At 40.3% G+C, this 21,589-nt stretch overlaps 1 protein-coding gene across 23 annotated transcripts in view; it reads right to left on the bottom strand.

Annotated features, from left to right (window-relative positions):
• Positions 1-21,589, bottom strand: part of MPDZ (multiple PDZ domain crumbs cell polarity complex component) — a 239,809-nt gene that overhangs the window by 154,898 nt on the left and 63,322 nt on the right. For 21 of the 23 annotated variants that reach the window (XM_067041490.1, XM_067041505.1, XM_067041495.1 and 18 more), the window contains exon 1: positions 9,653-9,969. The gene's annotated coding sequence lies outside the window, so the exon portion shown is untranslated. Of the gene's footprint in view, positions 1-9,652; positions 9,970-11,366; positions 11,444-21,589 lie in introns of those variants that run through there. The other 2 variants (XM_067041492.1, XM_067041491.1) reach the window with 2 other exon arrangements.

Genomic DNA, 21,589 nt, shown 5'->3' with positions numbered 1-21,589 from the left:
AGAATACATCTAAAAAATATAAAGCAGCCATGATGCTCTCTTATTTACCTCCACACTAAACCAAAACAAATTTACCTCTGGATCTTCCATTAACTGAATATGCAAACGTTCAAGAAGAAATTAAAATTTCTCCACAATAACAAAAGTAGTCTTTTTCATAATCTGTACTAAAGATTCGCTAGAGGGAACTCTGTATCCTTCTGAAAGCAAAGAGGTGTCACTGTCTAAATCAGCTGATAAGCTTAATTTCAATCAAGTGATCAGAAAGTAGAGACAGACACATAAATGTTAAAAATGGCCTGAAAAACCTGAATGACCCCAGTAAGAATAACATGTTTTCATAATATAATGACCATCTTTTCTCCCATTCTTGGTATGTCTGATGATCTTAGGTGTAACATATAATGAATGGGAATTATTTGTATAATTCAGGTGCTAAATTACTCCTTTGTTATCCAAATCACTATAGGATTGTCACATAAAGTTGTCACAAGAAGTGACCAATAAATCTAACAAAAATTATAAGAACTACCAAAAATATGCACATGGGTCAGAATTAGGCAAGCAATCTGGAAATAAAGTTTTGGGCTCAATATTGAAACTGACTTCACAACGTAGTATACAAAAGCTTGGGGAAAACCTCTACACTCACGTGACTTTAAAAAAAAATCACCTGATATTTTCAAAAATTTGAAAAATTTAAATCTCCCTATTTTACAATTGCCAGGGTTTTTTTTTATATAAAGTATGATTTAAATATTTTTGAACTTCATGTAACGTTAAATAAGAGTACTTAAATTTTATGTGGATCCAAAAGGGGCATAAATTTAAAAAGACTGAATAAAACTGTCAAATACAAAAGTCTGACACAACAGAGTTGAAACCAAGAACAAGGACACTACAAGACAATGGATGAAGTATAGGAGAATTCTAAAACTATTTTAAAAACTCTGAATGGTATATCCATAAAAGGAACTAGCTCTCAGTAATAAACAGTAATAATAAACCACGAGTACACACAACAAGGATGAATCCTAAAATACACAGTGAAGCAGTCAGACAAAAAGAACACACTGTAGGATTCCATTTATTTAAAGCTCTAGAGAATTCAAACTATAGTGACAAAAAGCAGATCAGTGGTTACTTAGAGATAGGGAAGTAGGAGAGGCAAGAAAGGATTACAAAGGGGCATGAGGAAAATCTGCGGGGGATGGATATGTTCACTGTCTTGATTGCAAGGCTGGTTTCACAAGGGTCCAAATTCAACAAACTGTACACTTTCAATATGTGCAGTTTATCATATGTGAACTATAAATTATACCTTAGTAAAATACTTAAACAAGCCCTCTCCCCTCCTTGAGAGAAGGGGGAAGCCTAATCGTCCTGAGTTTAGCACCCAACAGATGTTCACTGAACTTAACAGCACTGCCTAGGGGGCAATAATCCAGGCCCAGGGGCTATTTATATAGATAGATATATGTATGTATGTACATTCTGCAAAGTTTACAGTATAAAGAGGCATCCCAGTGCTGTACTTTTCTCAAAGGGAACAGGATGACTACATTCACTGCTCTCAGGAAAACAGTGAAAGTTGTAGAAAGGAGGGAGAGGGTGTCAGGCAAAAGTCCACTGAATCCTATAGTTGAGGCTCTCCAGCGCTACAGCAGGAAATAAATGTTGCCCAGAGGCAGACTTCATGCCTGACTTATTAAAATGAAATACCCTTGAAAGACTGGGGGAAGAAAATGGGAACATCTGGTCTAAACCTTCTTTAACTTTATCCAATAATGCCTTAGACAAACAGGACCTGTTTGGGAGGGGTGCCTAGCAAAATATAAGAGAAGCTGGGCATACCTTGTATAGATCAGAGGAGATCTTTTAAACTGTAAAGTAATCTTTAATATTTATGGTTCTGTCATCACAGTTTTGTTAGTGTAGTGATGTCTTATAAGCACAGGATAACAGACTCCCATGACCATTTTCTTCAGCACGTTCCCTAAAGCAAGTCATGCTAGGAACCACCTAATTATCAATACATAATGTAAAGTTACTGCAAAACTAACTATAGGTCTATGGAACATTTAATTTTAAGCCCAGATCAAGAATTACAAATGCATTCTCCACTGGTGTCCTGTGTGCCATATGGTAGTTAGGCATATTATACCTCCTCAAAGAGTCAAGAGACATTGGTTCAAACAGGTGCAATTAACGTCAATTCAAACGTATTGATGTTTAATAATCTCAAATCATTTTATCCTCACTGAGAGAAAGGGCAATTACTGAAAACTACTGACCAATGGCTGTACTTGTTCATTTGTATATCCAAATAAGTTAAGCATTCTCGTTTCACAAAATACGTGTTTTTTCTGGGGAGGGATAGCACCTAGGTGACAGAATTGCAGCTAAGTTTTTCTGCTTCTTTGCAGTTGTTTATGTTGTCCATATTTTTTAAACGTGCTTTTTTATCTTCAAAAAAAGTTACTAAAAGAACTACCTTATGTATTTTACTATAACTATAGTTTTAAAACATAAGCAATAGAGTAAATGAAAATTATCCCAAAAGGTATTCATACTATCAACATTAAATCATCAACACAAACTAAATAGGTTTTTCCTTGAGTTTTTGTTTTGGTTTTTTGTTGTCCAGTAGCTGATGTTTCTGTTTTTTCCTTTCTTACAAGTGTTTTCTTTTTCACTTTCCCCTCCTGCATTTAGTTATGGCACCCTAGATCAGGAGGTGGAGTGGTTTACAAGAAAATAACAATGTTAATTTTGCAGATCTAAATAAAACTAACAGGAGGATAAAGACAAGAATTCCCTCGACCAAACAAATTTAACCACCACAGGCAAGAAGAAAAAAAGCAAGAATTTAAGCTTTGTTTTACCTTTTTTTTTTTTTTTTAAACTCAGCTATCCAAATTTGGAAGAACTGCTTTAACATTTCTCTAACAAATATAATTTCAACACTTCAAAAAGTTTTTTGTTACTTTATGATATAAATTACTTTTTAAATTATATTTTTCCAAAAAGGGGAAGATATTTCTGGGGAAAAGATTATGCCAAATATCTGCGCATAAAACATGCATAGGATATACACACAGTTTTTAGGTCAATATAATTTAAATTATAAATTTTACTGTTTTAATCACACTCCAAAACCATCATGAGATGTTTACAACGCTAATACTTCACCTTTGCGAATTTAATGTTTTACTCATTTTGTGAGAGATAGAAGAAATATTTTAAGAAAATTCATGCTTTTATGAAACACTTGAAAAGAAAACTAATGCTCTGTCTACAAAAAGGAAGGGCCAATTTTCCAGTGAACACCAGAAGAAAGAAAACAAGTGGCCTCAGTCCAAAGATAAAATACCTTTTTCCTCACATAGTAGTTTCCCTTTCTTTCCAAACATCAAATTACCACAATACAGCTTAGTTATACCACCACAACAGCTTCCTACAGGACCTCTCTCCCTTACCCTGAGCCAGTCCAATTCTTCAAGGTCTCACCAGTTTACAACCTACAGTCTGTGAGAGCCTTACAGTCTCTGTAAGAATTTATGAACTGTTTCCTCCCCGAAGTCATATGTTGAAGTCCTAACCCCCCAGTACTTCAGAATATGACTATATTTGGAGAGAGGGTCTTTAAAGAGGTAATTAAGATTAAATGAGGTCACTGGGGTGGGCCCTAATCCAACCTGAATGGTGTCCTCTAGGATACAGACTTACACAGACAGAAGACCATGTGAAGACACAAGACGACAGCCATCTACAAGTTGCCAGCAAGCAACCCAACGGTGATGTCTAACTTCTTCAATCACTGTAACTTTCACTACATGTAAAACCTTTTTATTCTTTCCTCTGTGTGTCTATTTTTCCAACTAAGACAGTAAGCTTCCAACAGTATTTATTTTGTGTTCTCCCTAGTGCCTAACCCAATTCAACATACCTCCTAATCCATCTATTACCATCTACTCAATGAATAACTACCTCAGATCTTCTTGGGAAGTGTTTCACAGGAAGGCAATGGTATTAGTTTTCTCTACCTAGAAATAGTTCATCTCCTTATTCTTATTCACCCATGTGGAACCCCACTATAATTATTTAATTATAGTACATTAACTTTACCATACTAAACATCATTTCCCAACCGTATTTATAGTGATGCTCTTTTAAGCAGGAAACTAATTTACAAGAAAAAATAATACCTTTCTTGTTATAAATATGGGGTTGATTAATGTATGTAACAATGTAACAATATCAAATGAATTCCTACTTTAGGCAAAACGTGTTTTAAGAGCACATATAACTGTTTGGGAAATACAATTGGTGATATATCATCATTCACATGCACCATCAAGCACTCCTGAACTCTACAGGAAGTTGTTTGCTTCTTTACTCTGAATCATAGAAGCTTTTGCTGGTGGATGTGTCGTTTGCACTAGCATATATATGGACATTTCCAACCCAATATGCCAACTCTGCCCGAAGATATTTTGTGAAAAGCACAGAGTACTTTGTGCATATTATAAATATACAAAAGGGAGCCAACCTGCAACTCAAACTGAATCAAATCTATTATGTCAGACTTGAGGATGTAATCTGGAGAAAATAATCTACTCTTAACTCAGGACAGTATCTTCCAGGCAACTGTTACTCCCCAGCTTCTAAATCCCTTAATCTGAAACCTAGACAATGGGTCCATTTCTTTGTTTGTAAAGCAGAGCCTCTCCACCACGTCAGCTAAAGGCCTGATAAATGCAAAATTACATTTCAAGGATTTCCATGAATGTCTCCAAGCACCACACCTTGCACAGATATAGTAAACTCTGGGGAGAGCCTCTACTCCCTCACCATATATGTGCGTTTAAAAGATATCTGAACTACACATAGAAAATCCTAAAGATGCCACCAGAAAACTACTACAGCTAATCAATGAATTTGGTAAAGTAGCAGGATACAAAATTAATGCACAGAAATCTCTTGCACTCCTATACACTAATGATGAAAAATCTGAAAGAGAAATTAAGGAAACACTCCATTTACCATTGCAACAAAAAGAATAAAATACCTAGGAATGAACCTACCTAAGGAGGCAAAAGACCTATAGGCAGAAAACTGTAAGACACTGATGAAAAAAATCAAAGACAATACAAACAGATGGAAAGATATACCATGTTCTTGGATTGAAAGAATCAACATTGTGAAAATGACTATATTACCCAAAGCAATCTACAGATTCAGTGTAATCCCTATCAAACTACCAATGGCATTTTTCACAGAACTAGAACAAAAAAATTTACAATTTGTATGGAAACACAAAAGACACTGATAGCCAAAGCAATCTTGAGAAAGAAAAACAGAGCTGAAGGAATCACGCTCCCTGACTTCAGACTATACTACAAAGCTACCATAATAATCAAGACAGTACGGTACTGGCACAAAAACAGAAATATAGATCAATGGAACGGGACAGAAAGCCCAGAGATAAACCTACACACATATTGTCACCTTATCTTTGACAAAAGAGGCAAGAATACACAATGGAGAAAAGACAGCCTCTTCAATAAGTGCTGTTGGGAAAACTGGACAGCTACATGTAAAAGAATGAAATTAGAACACTTCCTAACACCATACACAAAAATAAACTCAAAATGGATTGAAGTCTAGATGTAAGGCCAGACACTATAAAATTCTTAGAGGAAAACAAAGGCAGAACCCTCTATGACATCAATCACAGCAAGATCCTTTTTGACCCATCTCCTAGAGAAATGGATATAAAAACAAAAATAAACAATTGGGACCTAATGAAACTTAAAAGCTTTTTCAGAGCAAAGGAAACCATAAACAAGACGAAAAGACAACCCTCAGAATGGGAGAAAATATTTGCAAACAAAGCAACTGATAAAGGATTAATCCCCAAAATATACAAGTAGCTCATGCAGCTCAATATCAAAAAAAAGAAACAACACAATCCAAATATGGGCAGAAGACCTAAACAGACATTTCTCCAACGAGGACATACAGATTTCCAACAAACACATGAAAGGATGCTCAACATCACTAATCATTCGAGAAATGCAAATCAAAACTACAATGAGGTATCCCCTCACACCAGTCAGAATGGCCATCATCAAAAAAATCTACAAACAATAAATGCTGGAGAGGGTGTGGAGAAAAGGGAACCCTCTTGCACTGCTCGTGGGAATGTAAACTGATACAGCCACTATGGAGAACAGTATGGAGGTTCCTTAAAAAACTAAAAATAGAATTACCATATGACCCAGCAATCCCACTACTGGGCATATACCTTGAGAAAACCATAATTCAAAAAGATACACATACCCCAGTGTTCACTGCAACACTATTTACAATAGCCAGGACATGGAAGCAACCTAAATGTCCATCGACAGATGAATGGATAAAAATGTGGCACATATATACAATGGAATGTTACTCAGCCATAAAAAGGAATGAAACTGAGTTATTTGTGATTAGGTGGATGAACCTAGAGTCTGTCATACAGACTGAAATAAGTCAGAAAGAGAAAAACAAATATCGTATGCTAACTCACATATATGGAATCTTAAAAAAACGGTACTGATGAACCTAGTGGCAGGGCAGCAATAAAGACACAGATGTAAAGAAAGGACTTGAGGACACAGCAGGGGAAGGGGAAGGGGAAGCTAGGATGAAGTGAGAGAGCAGCACTGACATACATACACTACCAAAAATAAAATGGATGACTAGTGGGAAGCAGCTGCAAAGCACAGGGAGATCCGCTCAATGCTTTGTGATGAACTAGAGGGGTGGGATAGGGAGGGTGGGAGGGAGGCTCAAGAGGGTATGTGGGGATATATGTATACGTATAGCTGATGCACTTTTTTTATACAGCAGAAACTAACACAACGTTGTAAAGCAATTATACTCCAATAAAGATATACAAAAAAAAAAAAAAAGTATCTGAGATGCAAATAGGACTTCAACCGCCAAACAGGGCATTGTATATATGATAGGAATTTGGAGTACAATAAAAACTGACATACATCTCTCCACTCCCTAGCAACAACAGTCAGGGGGCTCACGCGATGAAATGAAGGAGTGTGTTAAATGGAGAAAGGAAACCAGAAACAAGAGAGGGGAAAAGAAATACTGAAAGGAGCCAAGGAAAGGGAGGGAACACATGTAAGAGTTATGGTACGCATCTGAGCAATCTAGTAGTAATGTGTTGAGACAAACTTCATCATTTTTTTTTCTTTTTGCAAATGACGTAGGCAAGACGAGTGAAGAGTCAACGGGCTCCCCAAACTAGCTCTGCCTAAGTGACAACTTGCCTGTGGAAAGGAACTAACCCTTGCCTCTCTCTACCTAAATAAGCAGAACTATAATTCTCAAAGCTGCTCAGGTAACAGAGCAGCTAGAAGTCACCAGAACTCACTGCAGAGTACCCCGAGATACAGCTATATATACTGAACTTAAAATAGCTAAATATATAATTTCTGCTAATCACAAACCCCACTTCAGCCTAGATGCTTTAAAAAAAAAGATACCAAAAGGTTAAGAAAACTTTTTGAGAGTGAAACATGGAAATGAGAAATCCAACACATTAATTTGTCTGCCTACTGGGGAACAGTCTGCCAATTCACAGAACACCAGAAACAGGGCCTAAAAGGCAATGAAATTAAACAAGAGGGAGTACGTAAGCAATACTTTTGAAGCCTAGTCTTGATTGGCAACTCTTTCTGTTGAGTAAGATAGTAAATTTTTCAGACTTTGAAGGCTCTCCATCTCTGTCTCAACTATGCAACTACTCAAATCTGCCACTGCTGTTGCAAAAGCAGCCACAAACAGCAAGAAAGAATCAGACTATAAGAATGAGAGTGGCTGTGCACCAATAAAACTATGTGCACTGACATTTGATCTTCATATATTTTTCACGTCATGCAATATTATTCTTTTGATTTTGTTTTTCAACCATTAAAAAATGTACAAACCATCCCTAGCTCTTAAACCGTAAAGAAAAAAACAGGCTGCAGCAAACAGATTTGGCCCTTGGCCCTTAAGTTTACAGACCTCTGCTTTTAAGGACCCTAATGTGAACTCTGAGATGGGACGGGGGAGTGAGGGGGCAGTGGGGGATAGAGTCCAGTCTAGATAAACCTGGCCCATTTGTAAACTAGCCCATCAGCAAGCAGGAAATCTGGGCATCCCAGACAAGATTACTCCCACCACCCTGTAAGCCCTCTCAGCTCCTCCCTCAGGCAAAGGCACAGGTGCACTGCATTAGAATTCAAGCCAAGAAACTTCAAGTTCTGTTGGGTTTTAAATGCAGTCATTTACCTAAATTCTACCGGGGCTAAAGCATACATTTTACAAATTTAGATGATGTGACTCCTACAAAAAGTTCATTGTAGTTCCCTATACCCAAATGCAACACGTAACCCTGAAACCCACTCCATCACTTCATAAATGTTTCAGATTAGGTGTTACTTATTCTGTAAAAGGCAACCTAAATGAGGAATGCCTACAGAAACACAAACGGGATGTTTACGCCACAGCTGTCCAACAAGGCTGGATGACAGAGTCTGGCTACTTTTCAGATTATTCCCCTCTCGACACCAAAAGAACTTGGAGAGTCTTCCTTCTAGGCTGGTGAAGTCAAGGTCCTCTTATCTGATGACACCTCTGAAACACTAGCCGCCACCCGCACCCACTCCGCCCAAGGCCCGCAGCGTCCAAACGCCCTGAGATGGACGGAGACTTCCCACCGCCCCCTACTCGCCCCTGGACACAGAGCAGCAGCGGCCCCTCCCCCTCTCCGCAGTCCCATGCAGGAAAGAATAGCCCAGCCTTTGTGCCTCTGCAAAAGAACGCAGCAAGAATTTACACCATCACCACCGCGCGCGCGCGCGCGCGCACACACACACACACACACACACACACATACACTTCGGAACAGCGCTTCCCTACAAACATCCGGCATCCCGGGGCTGCGAAACTGCATACAAAGGCGCCCCATCGCCGCGGGGGTGGGGGGATAAAGGGGGAGGCGGGAGCAAAACACTCCACCAAGGCGGGCAGCTGACGAAAGGGCACTAGCGCCACGGAGAGAGGTGAAAAGTGGGGGCGGATACCAGTGAGCCGCGCGCTCTGGGTGTCCCGCAGCCGAGGCGAGAGACGCCAGTCTGGGGGCGCGTCTCCCCACCCCCGCGGAACGATAGAGTGGGCGTCCGAGCCGGGGCGCGGCCACCGCAGCAGACAGCAACAGGCGCCCGTGCCCCGCTGCACCCCGCCCGCGTGCCAGGCCCGGGGTCCGCCTCCTCAGCACCCTTACTATGCCCCTCCTGGCGAACAAAAAGACGAAACTTTTCAACCTCTTAGAATCAACAAGAGCAAAAGGAGGGGCGAAGTGGCTGAAAGAACCGGAACGACCGCTTGGGGACCCGGCGAGTCGTAAAGGAAACTTCCAGACCCCATCGTTTTCAACAGCCAGAGGAGCAGCTGCTTCCCGGTAGCGCCGGGCAGCGCGGGGTGGGCCGCCCGCCCGCCCCGCGCGCCGAGCCCCGGGCGGCCGCGCACCTTCCCCGCTGGTGCGCGCGCAGGGCACGGGGGCGCGCTCCGGCCTCCTGGCCCGGTCCCCGGCGCCGCTTACCCTGCTCGCAGCGGCCGCCCCCGGCGGGAACGCGAAAGGAACGGAGGGCTGTGGAGCTGGGGTCGCCGGGGACACTGGGAGCCTCTCCTCGCCTCGCCCACGCTTGCTCTCTTCTGTCCTGAAGTAACGTCCCGGCGAGGAGCTTCGGGAAGAACGCGCACTGACGCTCCCGCTCGACCGAGAAACTTAATCCCGCCCGGCCGCCGGCGGCCCGACGCCAGCCTCGCGCTCCACCGCGCCCCCTCCCCCTGCGCGCGCCGCACTTGCGCCAAGCGGGGCTGCCGCGGAGGCGGCTGCGGCGGCACGGCCCGAGCTGCCAGGGCTGCGTGACGCCTTCGGCCGGCGGGGCGGCTGGCGCGTCTCGGCCAATCAGGGGGCGCGGCCCAGCCGGCAGGCCCGGGGGTTTAAACTAGCTCCGCGGGCGCTCGGCGGGGTATGTGGAGAGTGGGTTCCGCACGGTTGCTGGAGGAAAGCCCCCTTAAATGTCAATGTCAAATAAAAAAGAAGCATTAATTTGGACAAGTCTGTCCCATGCAATGTTTAGGATATACACTAAAAAATTCTTTATCTGAAATTCGGATTTACCTGGGCAGCCTGTATTTTTATTTGCTGAATCTGGTAACCTGCGGGAACCGGTAGCCTCTATTTCTAGTTTTGAGGACTTTTTTTTTTTTTTTAATGCGGATTACTCTCTGGTAGCTCATTAAAGTGATGAGAAGCACTTTAATGAGTATGCTTGGGGGCGGGGCTAATCTAACTTTTTTAAAAGTTACTTATAGCGCATCAATGTCCATTCTCAGACAGATGACCCAACTAAAAAACAAACAAACAAAAAGTGGAGGAAGGGTTCAGAATTACATGGTGCCAGGAAAAACATGTTCATTTCTATTTTGTGCCATTTAAGATTGTCTTTATGATATTCTCAATTCCCTGAATCCCAGGAATGTTCTCTGGGGAGGAAAATTGCTCCCTTTTTCAATACATAAGTCTAATATTAAAGTATACATCAAAGGATACTCAGAAGCCCAATTAAAAATATTTAAAGAATTTATTTTAATATCCTGAATTAAAGGCCTGTTTTTCTTTAACAGACTTGTAAATTTGGTTTGTCTTAAAAAACCGATTTGTATTTCTACAATATTCACCAACTATTTAAGGGGAAACACAGTTTATAAAATATACAAGACTTCAGAGGAAAACTGGTTTAAATTTTTAAATGGATATTTTCAGAAAGCTGCAAAATAGAACACTTGCCTATAAATGACTAGGAGTTGAGTAAAGTCAGCTCAGTGCCCTGGGCTGAAACGAGTGTCTTCAGCCCAAGGACGCTTGCTCTTTTATAAACATGTGAATTGGTGTCAATTATCCCACGGGGAAACAAAAACATGGAGTAGATTTCTTCATAGTCTATGGATATTCATTTCCTTTGGGTCTTTTGAATTTTTTTTTTTTTTTTTTTTTTTTTGCGGTATGCGGGCCTCTCACTGTTGTGGCCTCTCCCATTGCGGAGCACAGGCTCCGGACGCACAGGCCCAGCGGCCATGGCTCACGGGCTTAGTTGCTCCGCGGCATGTGGGATCTTCCCGGACCAGGGCACGAACCCGTGTCTCCTGCATCGGCAGGCGGACTCTCAACCACTGCGCCACCAGGGAAGCCCTCCTTTGGGTCTTTTGAAAATGAATGTTAAGATAGGATAAAGGAAAAACTCATTTACCTTATCTTTTCCGTTGTCTCTTCAACACATCTCTATGTTGCATAACCTTTCAATCAGCACTCTCAGGTCTCTCCATTCTGAAAAAGAGGGAAAAAAAGGAGAAAAGAGAAATAGAAGGGGAGAAGAAGGGGAGGGAGGGAGGGAAGCGGGGAGGTAGGGGGGACAGAGAGAGAGGAAACAAGTAAGCTACTTCCCAAACCTGTCTCTCCCTAGCTACCACACTCTTCCCCTCTCCTTCTTAGTTAAGTTTGTTGAAACCAACCAACTGCATCTGGCTTCCTGCCCCTTCATAGTACAGAACGGGCCCTTGCTAGGGACACCAGCGACCTCCCACTACCTAAATCCAGGGGATGTGTTTCTCTCCTCATATTCCTGTCTCTTCAGATGTGTTCATAACTGTTGCACTCTCTCTTCCTGAACTGTTCCCCTCCCCTTGTAATTCCAGGCAATCACTCTCTCTCTTGGTTTTGCTCCTTCCGCTTAGTTAGGGGCAGAAGTGTGAGACCTGAAACTCATACAATTTGGGGCTCTGCTTTTAGAAAACAAAAACAAAGATATCTTTCTTGTGAAAATTTTACAAAAACATATGACCATGTAAACCCGTTGCTAGGGCTCTTCCCAAGCAAGAGAAGGACCCAGAATCTTCACCTTAATTAGCTGCAAAGTTGCTCTGCCTCTGTCGTCAGACCACTCTTTGATATTCTTTGCCAACTAATCTCTCCCTAATCTTTAAATGGAATTCCTCAAGACTCAGTGATAGGCCCTCTTTTCAACTCTATCCCTAAGTATTGGTTAAGGATTCCTAAGCTGTTATCTTCAATGCAGACTTCTCCATCTATCTGAGTGTTTATTTGACTTCCCCATATGCCTGTCTCAAACCTAGATTACCCAGAATGGAACCATGATATTTGCTCAGGCCTGGCCATTTTTCACAGTTCAGTGTTTCAGTGAATGGCACAGCCATGGACATTACTCCATGATTCCCACAAATTAGGATAAACCCACTGAGATACATTCTCATCTGTACTTTTGCTCCACAGTATTCATCCTACTTTGAAATTATACATTTAGTTTACATATTTAGTTATATATGCAATGTTTCTCTTCCCACTTAGACCATAAACTACTCAAGAGCAGGGCCCACTTCACCATATCATCCTCAGAGCCTAGCAAAATGTTTCATACCTAATCAGTGTTCAGTTGACATGGGACGATTACATGAATGCAAGAATGAATAATTTGTCTATACAACTTTTTTGTTCTTGCCATAGAATCATTTCCAGGCATCCCATTTGGAGAGTATTCTCTTATTGCTTAGAAATTCCAGAGAATTCCTCCTCTTTGAATAGCAAAGCTCTTCCATTTGTCCGTTTCCAAATCTGGTCATTCTCAGATGCAAAGGAAGTAAGTGCATGAAATGCTAGCTGGTAGAAGAAGAATAGGAGAATGATTTCATAACTAGTTACTGAAAGTATTCTAAGGGTGTTGAAAGGTAAAATGGCATTTATTCTATTGAACCATAGGGAAAGAGCCCAGCTTAAAGGATTTAAGACCTTGGTTTGTTGAAAGCTTATAAATGAGATGAAAACAAAGGATTGGTTAAAAAGATACTACTGTTCTGGTCTCATTTAGCAAAGCAAATCGTACATGCCCATCTTAAATGGTAATACATCAGAAGTCAAAAAGGCATTTTGCCTATGTTACTTATTCCATAAAATTACCCAGAACTGGGATGATTCTATGCAGGAGCATCTCCTTTTGAAGTAAACCTGTATCATTACTGCTCCATTCTCTTCTGCTTGTTCCCACCTAGAGGACCCAAGACTTTCTAGAGTGACAAGGCAGTGTGGTATATTGCACTGGCTTAAAAAAATGTTTTTTAATTAAAATAAAATCTTACAGAGAAAGCCCAAATATATAGAGGATAAAGTAGAGTTGCTCTTGTCTATGGGGTGGGTTGAAACTCACTCCATGGGTACAGGTTAATAATTGTATTTCCTGTCGAACACAGGCTCCGGAATCTGAAGATGAAGGAATTAGGAACGTTGTCTGCATCACAGCTGTATTCCCAGGGAGGCATTCTGCACAGCAATTTGTTTTTCTCAAATTTGAGTAATGTTCAGACCATTTTCATAAGGGAAAAGTTTTGAGGACTTCTAGGATTGGCTAGAATTATTTTTTTATTATAATTTAACAAGTACAAATATCAACTGAGTACGTAAAACTCTAATACTGGTGAAAGACCCAACTTGTCTACTCAAAATCTTTAATGTCTGCTATTAAAGACAGATCCTAGAAATTCCAAGTTTGATCCATCAAGTTACAAAGTTGCCTCCCAGGCAACACAGTCTTTGTTTGTTCTGCTCTCCTAACAGTGGGCCAGTCCCTCCCTCACTTGGTAGATGTCACTACAGGGCTCACAGGTCAGCACTGTGTATGAACCAGATTCTTTCCCCAGGACTAAATGACTTTGGAGGAATTCTAACTGTGGGACAATGGATTATTTCCAGACCTTTAACCAGCTGTGACTCTTGTTAATAATGCTTCATTTAAGTGCAAACTACTTGATGTGTCTACATCTCCTCCTGCCTAAGGGTTAACTAGTGTATAACAAATATGCATTTTTATTTATTATAGTTTGTAGAAAGGTTTTTATATTCTATCAGTGTTGGCTGACTAACTTTATGGTTTCAATAGGCCTCTAGTTTCTCAAATAAAAGAAAGGAGTTTGGATACTTTTTTTTCAGTTTTTTCAATGTTAGAAAAAAAAAGACCATTTTAAACAATCTAACTTTTTTCTCCGTTGAAAACAGACAAGATTGAAAAGATATGAAGAAGAAAGAAAAGAATGTTAGGATAATAAATATATTTGTGTCTACAAGAAATCCATTAGGAGGAAGGAATTACTGAGAGAGAATGCCAGGCATGTGAAAAATGTAAAAATTATATCTCTTTTGAAAACATGTAGAGTAATCTGTCTCTCTTCATATAACAAACTGTTTATAGAATAGAGGCACTGAAACATACAGTGTGTCTGAATGGGTCTCATCTGTCTGAGGAAGAAAGAAAGGGCATTGGGAGGTCATGACCATCTGACCTTGACTTCATTTACTTATGTACCCACAGAATTCTGATGCAGTGAGGAAATCTTAGGAAAAAGCAATAGGACGTAGTTATTTTTTGGGTGGAACACATCCAAATAATCTCCAACTCAAGTTTATACAAGCTAGAATAACATTTTGGAATCTCTCTCCTGAAAAATATTTCTTCTGCATCATGCATACTATGAGGGTATAAGTCCATTGCCCAAGCAAAAGTCAAGACAAATAAGCAATAATGATAATGAGAAGAACTTGTTCAAGTCACACAGCAATTTGTAGGTAATACCCCTCCTTTGTGATGGCAAAAAGAACAGAGAAAAAAAATTGAGTTTTCAAGACTGCCACTGGGTCATTGGATCACACATTACCTGAAGCCCACACCCTCTCTTGTACTACCATTTATATGGGCCAATAAGTCTCCTTTAGTTCTTAAACTAGTGTGAATTGTGTCTTCTGTTATTTACAACTAAAAGCATTCAAACTGATGAAATATACATATTAAGCCATTCACAGTGTTTTAGACAGGTACTTTTAACTTTCTAGGAACACATTGAGATTACCTCAGTTAGTGAGAGTTGTTAAAGAATAGTTAGGAATATAAGGAAGATGAGAGTATTCCATAGGTGAAACTCACTGAGAAATGTGACGTCTTTCTGGTTATGCCACAAACACGCAGAGAAAATGTAAGCTCCTTTCAGAGGATGTAGCTCTAGAGACCAGGTAGATGTTCACTGAGTCTCTGCAATTTTACCATAATTATGATTCAGTGTAGCCCTGTCCCTATTAATCTTGCTTTCCACCTTCTTCTAAGAATATTTGTTTAAATTGGTTGCTTGAAAGTCTGGTGATCCTTAATGTTCTGATCCACTTAATAAAGAGGCAATGCACAGTCCTAGGCTCTGCACACACTGCAAACATTGTTGACCCATGCGCTTTACTTCTGAGGGAACAACACTTAGGAGACCCTAAATTCCAGAAGGAGGAAATCTTGGCTCATAGACATTGATATGTTTAGAGAGGACATTTCTGGGTGTTTATCTGAGAAATGGATGATAGACGCCTGGCTGCCAGGAGTTCTGTGTGGAAGCCATGTTTTGTGTCTGTGTGTCTGTCTGTCTGTCTATCTGTGTTTATGCACAAATGCGGTAGTGGCAGTGATGCTAATGTTGACTGTACCGATCCCCATGTTTTCCACATGCCATTTATTTCTATTCTCTATCGTATGCTGTACGTTTCATTGTTTCCTGCTTCTTTGTAGTTTTAGTAGTTAGTTCAGTTTCCTCCAGATTAACACTCTAGGCTCTAGGGCAGTGCTTTTCAAACTATCTGTGCAGGGTCAAATTTTGTGTTTTAAACTTCCAGTCTATCAGTGACCAATGCACTTAAAATGGATTACTAGGAAAGTGATTACATGCATGGATATTGTATCAATGTTAAATTGCTGTAAAGATATTAAAAGAAACTTTAAAATTCTTTGTGAACCAGGCTATAGACCATACTTTGGGGAGCAATTCTGCAGGGCCTTGTTACTCCCAGTATGGTCCATAAACCAGAAACATTTTCATTGCTTGGGAGCTTGTTAGAAATGCAGAACCTCAGTCATCACCCCCAGAATACTGAATCTGAATCTTCAGTTTAACCAGATCTCCAGGTGATTTATATGCACATTAAAGTTCTTAGGGAGTTTCTACTCTTTCATCTGTTTCTTGTCTTCCAGGAATGTGCTGCTATATCTTTACCTGGAAAGATTTTTCTTCAGAGCTTCAGACAGCTCTCATCTCCTCCTCATTCAGATCACAGGTCAAATGTCACCTCTGTGGAGAAGGCTTCTCCGGATGCTCCAACAAAAGCAGTAGCCTCTTCCATTCCACGTTATTATTCCTATATTATTTTCTTTAAAGTCTTTATTCACTATCCAAAATGGTTGCTGTCCCCCTTCCTGTCTCCCATTCGCAGTTAGAATGTAAGTTCCACAAGAGCAGAGAGAGTGTCTGACTCATTTTCTGTCTTTCACCCCATGATAGTACAGTGCCTGGAAGGAGCCCTGTCTACAAGGCTATGTACGTTACTTCTGCTGACGCATGACTTCTGTTCACCCCTAGCTCTTCCTGCCTCCTGCTTCTCTTTATTGCTTTCTCTCCTTGTCTCTCTGAATTTGTGACAGAAAACCAAACACAAACTGGCTTTTAAATAAAACAGATGCTGGTTTATGTAATAGAAAAGTCCAGAGGAAACCCAGTAATCAGGTGTAGTTCAGTTAGGGCTCCGAGCTTATTTCTCTCTGATTCTTTCAGCTCCACCCATTTCCATGTGTCAGCTTCATATTCAGGCTGGCATCTAGGTAGCCACGGCAGTCCCAGCTGTCACATCCATACAGAATGCTGTCCACAGGCCATCCAATGCACTTGCTCACTTTCAAAAACTAAGTAAATTTCTGTCCCCCAAACCTCCGCAGCATGCCTTCAACACTCCTTAGATTGAATTAGATCACATGACTATTCACAATTCAAAATACTTATACACATATAGAGTGTTATAATTACAAACAATAAAATGTACAGATCTCAAGTGTGCACTTCAATCCATTTTGACAATTACATAGACACCAGAGAACCAAGATGTCAGATATTTACAGAAAGTTGCCTTGGGTCCTTTCTAGTTAATCAGATGAGTAACGGTGCCTTGCTGAGCCATATTGAAGTTGAAGGCAAAAGGAACAATCAGGAATACTGATCCTGTCTTTATTTTAAATGGTGATGTTTTATTCATCATTTACCTTGACTTTTATTTTTTTAAATATTGCATTAAAATCCTATTTACCAGGCTTCCCTGGTGGCGCAGTGGTTGAGAGTCCGCCTGCTGATGCAGGGGACACAGGTTCGTGCCCCGGTCCGGGAGGATCCCACATGCCGCAGAGCGACTGGGCCCGTGAGCCATGGCCGCTGAGCCTGCACGTCCAGAGCCTGTGCTCCGCAACAGGAGAGGCCACAACAGTGAGAGGCCCGTGTAACGCAAAAAAAAAAAAAAAAAAAAAAAAAAAAAAAATATATATATATATATATATGATTTACCTTGATTATTAGGTTTTTTGGTACCCCTCCCCCTTAAATTTTGTGCTAAGATGAACACCACATTCACTTCACTCACCTCTCCTGTTGCAGTCCTGTGGTAGATGAGTCTCTCTCTCTGCCTCGCTGTCTCTCTCAATATGATCTCTGCATGTAGCCTCTCCACATGATGGCCTCAGAATGGCCAAACTTCTTCATGGTAGCTGAAGGCTCCCAGAGTAAGTGCCCAAGAGAAACCGTAGGCCAGATGCATTCCCTATCTGATTTAGTCTCAGAAGTCACCCAGTGCAGCTTCTGCCATCTTTCATTCATCACGACAGTCACAAAGGCTCACCAGGTACAAGGAGAGGGGACAGAGACTCTATCTCTTGATAGGAAGAGTGTCAAAGCATTTGCAGATATATTTTAAAACCACCATGCAACCAGTTGCTTTTACAGCAAATTTTGGGTATTAGTGAAGAGCCCTTATTTTTGACTACTAAAAATTCCCAACCAAAAGAATGTTTTAAAATTTCACCTTACATTCAATTTAAAGTATCTCCTCTTTGCTCCAAGGTTTACTTGGATGGTTTTGGTTTTATTCACTACTTCCTCTCCATTCACTTGCTGCTGGTTTCTGGCTCTTCCAAGTTAAGGATAAGAAGCTGGGAATCAGACGAAAAGGAGGAAAAGTATCTTTTTACTTGGCTAGATGTTGAAAACTCTCTCTGTGGCAGTTAGCCAAAGGCTAACTCCATCTCTTAAAGCATGAGTTAGTGAGTTATTTGAAGACCTCCTCCACTCTGGCTCCCTGGACCTCTGCCCATTTTAGAGACAATGTACATTCCTGCTGACCTCCTAAGACTCCCCTCCAACTCCTGCTTTCCTGGTACACCCCACACAGCCTCCTCCGCCTAGGGTCCATTCATCCAGGCAGGAAGTTCTTTGGAGAATGTGTTTCAAAATGGTGCTAGTCTAGAACCACTACCTTCCAAGGTGTCTTTATGGCATCACAGAAAAACCCAGTCCATCCAAATCTGTAAATTTGTCTTGGACCTGCCATCTCAAGCAATTCAAGACAGCCTGTTACATTAAAATTTTTCTAGGAGAGAATCAGACTGTCATCTGTGTGCTCCCCATACTACAGAGGACCCGATCAGTTTCCTCTAAATATTTTCTCACCACACTCTTGTTTTAACAGCTGCACCAGGCGAGACCTCAGTTTCCACAGCTCAGCAGCATCCAGCCTGTGTGAGGAAATACCTCCCCTCTATCAAACAAATCAGACTTGGTGAGTAATTCTCTTGAAGCTCCCCTCACTTATCTGGGGAGATGTTGAAGAAGCAAGACTTTGCCCAGTATGAGCAATGGAAGAGAAATGTGTAGTATTTTCTACCAAGTGTACGATTTTCTCCAAAGAAAGCCTCACTCTGAAAAACCCTCCTTTGAATTCCTACCTCATGGCCTGAAAGTGGATGATAGGTGAAACGTGTCAGGATTTGCATTGCTGTTCTTAGTAAGTGCCATGGGGAATGTGTCTAGTTCTTTTGTTTAGAATATGTAGATCAGATATCTCTTGGGTCCTAAGATTGGGACTTCATTAAAGTTCCAAAACAACAGAAATGTCCTAGTTGACATCAGTACTGATTCTGTTATCTCACATTAGAGTCACATCTTACAGTATCTGTTGCTGAATCATGTCCCATTTGTCTCATTTCTTGCATCAATATCAATATCAATTGTTCTAATTGTTATAGATTTATAATATGTTTTAATAACTGGCACCCTCTCACTACTATTTTTTTCTCAAAATTCTCGTGACTTTTTTCACCTGATAGAATAATTTTTAAATTATATACTTTAACTTATGGAAATCAAGAATATTAGATAATCCAAAAGATAATCCAAATGAAATTTGTAGTATATTTTTTCTTTTAATAGAATCTGAAGTTATTTGCATCTTTTTTACAAGTAGCAACATAGGCAGATTTTATAGAATCTATATTTTAGAGGAAAATACATAACAGCAGTAGCAGTAGTGGCTTTGAGATGTATTTCTCCTCCCCAATTTCCTTTTAAAAATGCAATGTCAGCCAGAGGCCACTTATCAAGTTAATTCATAATAAGATATTAAGTGAGTTATAAGATCTGCTTTGTCATTTATAGCTTAAAAATACTGCTTAATTAGAAGAAGTTGGAAACTGGCTGAAAAACAGTAATAAAGAGGAGAATAGGGGCTTCCCTGGTGGCGCAGTAGTTGAGAGTCCGCCTGCCGATGCAGGGGACACAGGTTCGTGCCCTGGTCCGGGAGGATCCCACATGCCGCAGAGCGGCTGGGCCCGTGAGCCATGGCCGCTGAGCCTGCACGTCCGGAGCCTGTGCTCCGCAATGGGAGAGGCCACAACAGTGAAAGGCCCACATACCGCAAAAAAAAAAAAAAAAAAAAAAAACAGAGGAGAATAGAAAAGTGAAACACTTTTAAACTATATGCTGGGTGGGAGGGAGGGAGACGCAAGAGGGAAGAGATATGGGGATATATGTATATGTATAGCTGATTCACTTTGTTATAAAGCAGAAAGCAACACACCATTGTAAAGCAATTATACTCCAATACAGACGTTAAAAAAAAAAAACTATATGCTGCATCTATATTGTCTATTATCATCCATACGTTTTAAAGCCTTTGCCTTCTCACTATTAGTTCTTAATCTTCTCAGCGTGGTAATGATAATTGAAATTTTTAAAAAATATTTATCTGTGGATAAAGTGAAGGATTTAAATTATCTGTAGACTAAATAATTCACCTCTGAAAGGTCTTATCTTTGTTTCCAGAGGATGATGTATTTAATGAACATAGAGATTATATTTTCTAAAAAAAATTATAATATGAATGAACATGGAACATTCCTAGTAATCTTAGTTCAGTAATGAGACTGCAAAATCGAAAAGGGCAAGGTGAAAAATTTGACAAGAGCAAACTAACCCATCAGTAACATTATCTCAAGGGAATATTTGCGATATTTCAACTTTACAGGGTTTTGCTTCTTCATAGTATTTTCTGAATTTTGGCTCTTTATCTCTGTGATGCATGCCATGGTCTCTATGAAACAGTTTAATGATTGAAAAAAACTTGTTCTAGTTTACTCAACAAGTATGGGTTTGCTTATATTTGACATCAGTTAAATTTTGAGGGTTTTCTCTTATGCTGCAATTAGATTACATATAACATGAATGACAACATGGAAGACAGAGCTTACATGAATAATATTCAGTACATTTAGTATACTATTTAGTATTTCTAGAATAAGAAAATTTTAAAAGATTAATTGGCATATAGGTGGAAATATGTATTATATGATAATTATGTATGTGCAGCAGGCAGGTTCACTGAATCATTATTAAGGGTTTTTTTGCTTAGATATATTGGGTAAACCTGAGATAGGAGAAAGAAGAGCTACATTGAGTAAGAACTGTTCTGTGTTCACTCTAAAGACCAGTAGGATTTACAGCTCAGAGAAATCTGGTACTAGCTCACCAAACAAGAGCAGAAAAGAGGGTCTTATGCCTCACTTCATTTAAGGCAGATTCATACTCTCTGCTCTGTTGTTTTACTTTCATTAAGTAACGAATATCCTTGAACACAGTAGGGATTGGGTGATAAGGGGATAGCTGCCACTCATTCTTTAGTAAATGATAATTGAGTATCTGGTAAGAGCCAGGCACTGAGATCCTCACAGAAACAGACTACGTAGGTCCTACTCCCAAGACACTCATATTCCAAAGGGGAAGGCAGGTGGGAACGGATGACAGCAATACGCTATAGTGTCCATACAGGGGAGGTTCTCATTAACATTTCTCTAAGGGCATAAGAGGGCTGTTGAAGGGCTTTAAGATGGAGGAGAACATCATCAATTTTATAAATCTCAAAGACCAAAAAAGAAGAGGGAAATTATCTTTTCAGCACCAGCTCTTCTTTCTCCTTGCTTTTTGAGGTCAAGTGCAATGAGCTTGAAGCCTTTAGCCAGGTCCAAACTTAGGGTTCTGAGGCAAAGAGTGAGCCTACCACAGGGGTGAC

The sequence above is a fragment of the Kogia breviceps genome, chromosome 8, assembly GCF_026419965.1.
Source record: "Kogia breviceps isolate mKogBre1 chromosome 8, mKogBre1 haplotype 1, whole genome shotgun sequence".
In the NCBI taxonomy this organism is placed as follows: domain Eukaryota; kingdom Metazoa; phylum Chordata; class Mammalia; order Artiodactyla; family Physeteridae; genus Kogia; species Kogia breviceps.
Note: the sequence above shows the minus strand (reverse complement) of the source record. Positions and strands in the feature narration are given on the sequence as shown.